Here is an 8415-nt window from a genome sequence, read left to right on the forward strand (position 1 = left end):
GGTGAATGGACTGAAAAAGTGTGGCACATATACTTTACAGAATACTACTCAGCCATAAAAAATGAGACCCTGGCCTTTGATCAAAAGTGGACGAATATGGAAGATTTAATACTGAGTTAAACTGGTCAGACTATGAAAGAGAAACATTGTATATCCCTACATAATATATATTGAATGTCTGTACTCTATGACAGAAACTGATAGATTGGAAAGTATAAAGGCATGGAGAGCAAGTATAGATAGCAGAGATTGTGTAAGAGGAGGGTGGATAATAGAGGTGGGAGGGAGGGAATTAAAGGGAAAAGAAAAGGCGAAGTCATTTAACAAACACAAAATGGAAAATGGTGATGATAATGTATATGGCAGTATCTTTGAATGGACTAACATACAATGTATTCATGCTGAGAAAATCCATTTCGTAAGCTGTAAAGATGTACAGTGATAAAACATAAAAAAAAAAGAAAAAGAAAAAAAATGAATGTTTTCAGGAATTACTTGAAGCATGATGAAGTTTGCTGCATTTGACTCTTCATTTTATGAAATATTTCTCTGTAGCAAATGATGCTTTTAGAATGTGATGCTTTTAGATACCATCTTTTTTTTTTTTTTTTGAGAGGATTTTGCTATAGAGCACATGATCTTGCCAGAAAGACAGAAGGCCCAGAAAGACAGAAAGCGAGAAATCATCCCCCAGGGCGGATGGCCACACCACAATCCCTTTCCTCCATTCTTCTCTCACATATGCATGAATGCATATGTGCCCAGCGTTGAGTTTAAGCCACCAGGGCTGGGACTTGATCCGCGGTTGACTACATGGGAGTTCAGTGACATAGCCATTACGCCAATTGCTGTTCCCTACATAGCATCTTAAACACAGTACAACTATCTAAATTGGAGTCAATTCTCTCTAGCCATGCCACTGCTTCATCAACTAAGTTTATGTAATATTCTACATCGTTTCTGTCATTTCAATGAAGTTCACAGCATCTTCACCAGGAGTATATTTCATCTCAAGAATAATTTTGTTTGCTCATCCGTAAGAAGCAACTCCTCATCTTTTCATGTTTTATTGTAAGATTGTAACAGTTTAATAACATCTTTAGGCTCCATTTTTAATTCTATTTATTTTGCTATTTCCACCACACTTGTACTTATTTCCTCCACTGAAATGTTCAACTCCTCAAATTCATCCCTTAAGGCTGGAATCTACTTCTTCCAAAATTCTGCTAATGTTGATGTTTTGACCTCCTCCCATGAATCATGAATGTTCCCAATGACATCCAGAATGGTGAATCCTTTCCAAAAGGTTTTCAATTTACTTTGCCCTGATTTATCAGAGGAATTACTGTTTGTGACAGCAATAACTTTTTGAAATGTATTTCTTAAATCATGAGAAATGAATATTGAAATTACTCTTTAGGCTTCAGAATGATTCATAGGCTACAGAATGGATATTGTGTTAGCTGGCATGAACAGAACCAGTGCCAAATATAATCTTGAAAGACACACAATCTCTAATATTATAATCCAAAGTATTAAAATCCCTAAAAAAAAAAAAAACCTCTAAATTCTGTAACTGTAACATCTAAAATCTTGATAATCCTAACCCTGAAATACTAAAATCCTAAATGTTGATACCTTGACAGTTAAATCTCAAAAATTGCAATTGTCATTGAAAAAAGACTATATAAAAGGGATAGTCTCCAAGGAGAATCATACCCTCAGAAAAAATTGCAGCTATTCATCATTATGTAAGACTTAAAAATAAAGTTAATGATTGTGAAAATCAGTCAGCCCTGATGGACTACCTCCATGCATGTCCTGTATTCTATCTCTGTAATACACATTTTTATATTTTTATTCAAAATAGTTTCATTTTTAAGTCTTTTTTCATATTTTAAATTGTCAGCATTTTTTTTACATCTTACTATGTTGTGCTGTCTTCACATCTTTTCTAATATAGGAAGTATACATTGTATAAAGACTTTTAGAGAGTTTTAACTTACTTAATGCAATTTTTGCAAATTTATCTTTGTGAAAGTGCTTTGTCATAATGTTGACTTTATATGTAAACATTGTACATATACATAGAAAAACACTGAAACTTCCTTGGCAAAGGAAGAGATTTTCTCTTAATACATCTGCATTTGTGAAAGATAAAATGTCTCAAGAAGTCAGTTTTTTGGGTGATTGCATATGCTCTGATAGCCCATTTAATAAATCTCATCAAAGGACTAGCAGATGCCATAATGGTTACGTCACTGGACTCCCATGCAGTTGACCACAGTTCAAGTCCAAGACCTGTGACTTAAAACTCATGCTGGGTGCATGTGTGTGCATGCCCAAAATCATGAGAGGAGAATGGAGGAGAAGGAATTGTAGCATGACCATCCTCCCAGTGGGTGATTTCTCACTTTCTTTTTCTGTCTCTCCAGTGAGCATATGTGCACTATAGCAAAAATCTCTCTTTTAAAAAAATAGTTAAAGAGACCAGCAGTTAGCATAATCGCTATGTCGCTGGACTCCCATATAGTCGACCACAGTTCAAGTCCTGGACCCAGTGGCTTAAACTCACACCAAGCAGCGAGAGGAGAATGGAGGAGAAGGGCTTGTGGCATGGCCATCTCCCCTGGGGGTGATTTCTCGCTTTGTGTCTCTCTGTCTGTCTCTGTCTGGCAGGCACAAGCGCCCTATAACAAGCACCTTTCCAAAATAAATAAATACATACATAAATAAACAAACAAATAATCTCATCAAAAGGCTTGGGTTGTCTAGCACAGTATTTCAGATAAACCTAGTTACAAAGATGGGTGCACACAGTTATCTGCCACAGTGAGATACATTTATGTATCTTGTTTTATGTATTTTGCTCTTCTACCTATTTCTTTATGAATGTGATTTGTTTGCTCATGTTATACCCATGCAATTGTCATCAATATACCTAAGTGCCATGCTTACAAAAATATGCATATTATTGTCTACTTTATTATATAACATGGCCTATGAAGTATTCTAATATTTGTATATATTTCTCACATAAATCTCTTTTTAAAATGTAATTAAATATCTTTACAAGAATTTTTACAATTTTTGATAGAATTATGGTTTTAGGATTTTATTTTGCAGGATTTTAGAATTTAGGGATCTCAGACTTTAGATTTTAGTCTTCCAGAATTTCAATATTTGGAATTGTATTGTTCAGGACTTTGTCTTTTGGAATGATGGGCCAGACTAAATAACAGCATTAATCTCTAGTACTTCTCTGTCAGAGCTCCTAAATGATTAGATGCATTCTCAATGAACAGTAATATTTTGAAAGGAGTTTTTGTTTTGTTCTGTTTTTGAGAGGTTTTCACCATAGGGTGCGTGCGCTCACCAGACAGACAGAGACATAGAGATAGAAAGCGAGAAATCACCCCCCAGAGGGGATGGTCACACCGCAGTCCCTCCTCCTCCATTCTCCTCTCGGGATCTTGGGCATGCACACACACGCGCCAGCCGTGAGTTTTAAGCCACCGCGTCCGGGACACGAACCGCAGTCGACTATGTGGGAGTTCAGCAACATAGCCATTACACTAACTGCTGGTTCCCTTGAAAGGAGTTGTTAATGTGTGTGCATGTGTGTGTGTTCAGTAGGACTCAACAGTAAGCTCCAAATATCTAACAACTGGTGCTGTAACCAAATGTACTGCCATCCTGTCTTTGTCCCATTTGTACCACACAGGCAGAGTAGATTTAGCACATTTTAAAAAACCATAGGATTTTCAGAATGGTAAATGAACATTGACTTCAGCTTCGTATTACCAGCTAGCTGCATTAGCCCAGATGATGAGAGTCAGCCTGTCCTTTGAAACTTTGAAGCTAGACATTAACTTTTCCTTTCTATCTATAGAGGACCTGAATTACATCTTCCAACCAACAACTGTTTCATTTAGTACATAGCAATTTGTTGTTTAATGTAGCTATCTTCATCAATGATCTTACTAGATCTTCTGGATAACTCGTGTCAACTTCTACATCAATATTTCTTGCTTTACCTTGCTCCTTGATGTTGTGGAGTTGGCTTCTTTCCCAAAACCTCATGAACCCAACTTGATGAGCTTCAATCTTTTGTTCTGCAGCCTCCTCATCTCTCTCAGCCTTTGTAGAATTGAAGATGGTTAAGACCTTGCTCTGAAATATGCTTTGACTTTAAGGAATTCAGTGACTGATTTAATCTTCTATCTAGATCATTAAACTTTTTTCTGTATCAGCAGTAAGTTTGTTTTTCTTTCTTAACATTCATATATTCACTTTTAATTTCCTTCAAAAACTTATCATTTGTATTCACAACTTGGCTATTTTGTGCAAGAAACCTAGCTTTTGACCTATCTCAGCTTTCAACATGCCTTCCTCTCTGAGTCACTCCTAGTTTTAATTTAAAGATAGATACATGCAACTCTTCCTTTCACTTGAACCTTACAGGGTTATTCAATGGACCAATTGCAATATTGTGTCTCTAGAAATAGGACAGCCCAAGGAGAGGGAGATATGGGGCTGGCCAGCTGGTAGAGCAGCTAGAACACACACAAGTTTATTATCTTATATGGGCACAGGTCATGGCACTCCAGAATAATTACAGTTATAACATCGAAGCTCATTGACCACAGACTACTATAACCAACATTATAATAAAGAAAAAGATTGAAATATTGCATGAATTACCAAAATGTAGCATATAGACATGAAGCTCACCTGCTGTTTGAAGAATGGCACCAACAGACTTACTTGAGGTAGGATTTCCACAAGCCTGTAATTTATGGGAAAGATGGCATCTGTGGAGTACAATACAGTGACACATAGTTTATGAACAGGTATGCTGATATATATAATTTTTCTAAGCACAGTATTGCTTTGTTCTTTGATGTACATGTAATTTCCTTCTGCCATGGAAATCAGTCTACAATAAACCAACTCTCTGCTAATATTCATAGCACTTTCAGTGTTTGAAGAATCATTATACTTTACCCCAAATATTCTTCTAAATACAACTGTCATGAAATTCTGAAAATGCTGAGACTGTAGAGATGATAAAGCGACCCATGACTGCCAGTGATTTGGGTGTGTGGGAAGAGAAATAGGTGGAGCATGCCTACAGTGTGGGGCTGAGCACAGGTTGAGACCCGGCAGTTTCACTTCAGAGTCTGGAAGATTATACTTGTAAACTGCACATAGCATAAATTTATAGTGGTGATAATGTGTATTTTCTTTAAAAATTACATGAGGGCTGACTCCAGGGTGCAGCAGCAATGCACCATTTAAGGGAAGCCAGATCCCACATGGTAACTATGGTTCAAATCCCTGGCCCAGTCAACCTGAAACATGCAAGGCCTATATTCATGCAAGTGCCCAAGATCTGATGGGTTGGAGGAAGAGGCCAGCTGGTAGAGCAGCCAGAACACACACAAGTTTATAATCTTATATGGGCACAGGTCATGGCACTCCAAAATAACTGCACTTACAACATGGCATGACCAAGCCCCATAGAGGGTGCTCCTCTCTCTCTCTCTCACTCTATCACATGATAAAGTGCATGTACACATTCTATCATTCATGAATAATGAAAAATAATAAAGTTACATGAAATGATCACTGTTATGTTTCTTGCTTAGCATTATTCTAGAAGTGCAAGGCAATGAAATAAGTAAAATCAGAATAGCATAAATATTAGCAAGGAATAGACAAAATATATGTGATAATATAGCATGATTTTCTAGTTAGAAATTTCAATGAATTGAAAAATTAACAAAATTATTTATAGTTCAAGACATTAGCCAAGTACAATATAGATGTATTAAAAAGTAGTTTTCCCAATTGTTAACTTTTTTTTTTTCTTGAGAGGATTTTGCTACAGGGTGCGTGAGCTCGCCAGAAAGACAGAGAGAGACAGAGAGATAAAAAGTGAGAAATCACCCCACAGGGAGGATGGTCACGCTGCAATCCCTTCTCTTCCATTCTCCTCTCAGGATCTTGGGCATGCACGCATACGCACTCGGTATGAGTTTAAGCCACCGGGTCCGGGTCTTGAACCACGGTCGACTACATGGCAGTTCAGTGACATAGCCATTACGCTAACTGCTGGATATTCTATAACATATATAGTATAGTTTTTGAGAATGTCTCATCTTTCATTCTGTATTGTAAACAGGCTCTCCAAAAATTTATGGAAAATGCGTATAATGAAAAAAAATGCATGGGTTCAAAATATTTTGTACCAAAATAAACTCATTTTAATTCTAATTTTAAATAAACCAGTTGAAGTACCCTCATCTGTATTTTAATTTATTTCATTTCTTTTTATCCTCATTTTCCATGTCATTTTCCTTTCTCTCCAAAGGAAATTTTTCCAAAGTGTATCCTTTGGTAGTATATATTTTATAATAGGTATACTATTGTTTTCAGTATGCCTAAACTTTTGTTTATTATTTTTTTCTATTCATTTTCTTTCTTAAAGATCCATCATGGCTTTGAGACAAGCAGGTAGTGTAATGGTTACATTGCTGGACTCCCATGTAGTCATCTGCAGTTCAAGTCCTGGACCCGGTGGCTTAAACTCAGACCAGGCGTGTGTGCATGCGTGCCCAAGATCCCAAAAGGAGAATGGAGGAAAAGTAACTGTGATGTGGCCTTCCCTCCTAGGGGGCGATTTCTCGCTTTCTGTCTCTCTGTCCCTCTCTCAGTCTTTTCAGTGAGTGCACGTGCCATATAGCAAAAACCTCTTTTTAAAAAAAAAAAAAAAAAAAAAAGTTCCATCATGGCTTTCATGTTTACATCCAGTCAAATGCTTTTTTACTACTGGAAACACTACTTGGAGTAAACTCATTACATTTTACCTGGGCACTCGCGTTGCTAGGTTTCCAGCAAATCTGAGCAGCTCCTTATATTCTTATTGATCTGTAAGGCATCTTTGGTAAGTTGTTCATAAATATCTATTTTACATTTTTTTTTTACTAGTCTCTCACTTTCCTATTGATTCTCAGGAGTTATTTTATATTCCAGTTACTAGCCTTTAACCTACTCAGATTTCTATCATTGTTGCTACAGTAAGACTTAGTGCTATTTTGTCTCACTTTTTCAAATTTTACATTTCATTTTTATTCTTGTGATGATTTTTACTTTCTTTTTCTTTTTTTTTTTTTGGAGAGGTTTTTGCTATAGGGCATGTGCGCTCGCCAGACAGACAGAGAGAGACAGAAAGCGAGAAATCACCCCCAGGGGGGATGGCCATGCCGCAATCCCTTCTCCTCCATTCTCCTCTAGGGATCTTGGGCACGCACATACACGCGCCCGGCGTGAGTTTAAGTCACCGGGTCCGGGACTCGACCCGCGGTCGACTACGTGGGAATCCAGCGACACAGCCATTATGCTAACTGCTGGTCCCATGATTTTTACTTTCAACCTAAAAGCTGTTCTTACACTTATTTACCCCTGTTAATTGCTTCATCTTAACTAGTTAGGCAGTTTATCACACTCTCAGGATGCTTGTGTGTCCCTCTTATTTTTCTTCTGTGCTCCTTGGGTAGGCAGTTCCAGAACACCTGATAATTTTAATATTTTCTGTACTTTTAATTTGAGGGTTGAAATTTTCATTCAGGTCATAAATTACATTCCTGATTTCCTTGAATTGTCAATCTGTAGCCTCATATCACTGTAATTTTTTTTCTTAGGATTATTATTTTTAATTCGTTTTTAGGCATCTCGGAGATTTCCTTTTTTTTCCTGGTGTCAGTTACTAAAGAATGACTGTTTTTCTTTAGAAGTGCCGTATTTCCTTACTTTTCATGTTTCTTGTGTCCCTACATTGGTATCTATGCATCTGGTGAAACCTCTGTCTATTTTAATTTTATAGAGTAACTTTGTTAGAAAAAGATATCTTCTCAAAATGTTCTAGAATATTTGCTTTGTAGGATGCTTTGGTTTTAGCTCCGGGTGGGCCCAACAGTGTAGACTCCATGTTATTTCTTTGGCTATATTCATCAACACTACTTGTGAATACCTCAGTGGTCTAGTTTGTAAATGTTTGTGGTCATAGTCACATATCTTTATGAGGTATAGCTCACTGGGCAGATCACCAGCAAAGGTAGAGGCTGAAGGTGCCAACGCACGGTTTCTAGGGAGTGTGCAGAAGCCTGGCAGTCCGAGCAGGAACAGAGTATGGTCACCCATTGTGGCAAGGTCTAGGAGAGATAGCCTATAATCCATAGGAAGCATGCATGAGGCCTGGCTGCCGCACTGAGGATATGTGTCAGTTTTCCAAGTTCTAGGGTAGCCTCTCTGCTATGCTGGACTGTCTGTGTCTTGAGGCACATGGTTCCCTGTGGGCTCAGCTTCTGGGATCACAGCCCCATTGTTGGCTCTAGCTGAAGTGGTAACACT

At 37.6% G+C, this 8415-nt stretch overlaps 1 pseudogene; it reads right to left on the reverse strand.

The window, feature by feature from the left end:
- Window positions 1-491: 491 nt before the first annotated feature.
- LOC102485082 (tigger transposable element-derived protein 1-like) lies at window positions 492-8205 on the reverse strand (annotated as a pseudogene).
- Window positions 8206-8415: the final 210 nt, after the last annotated feature.

Source organism: Tupaia chinensis, unplaced genomic scaffold, assembly GCF_000334495.1.
Source record: "Tupaia chinensis unplaced genomic scaffold, TupChi_1.0 Scaffold000060_1, whole genome shotgun sequence".
NCBI lineage: Eukaryota > Metazoa > Chordata > Mammalia > Scandentia > Tupaiidae > Tupaia > Tupaia belangeri.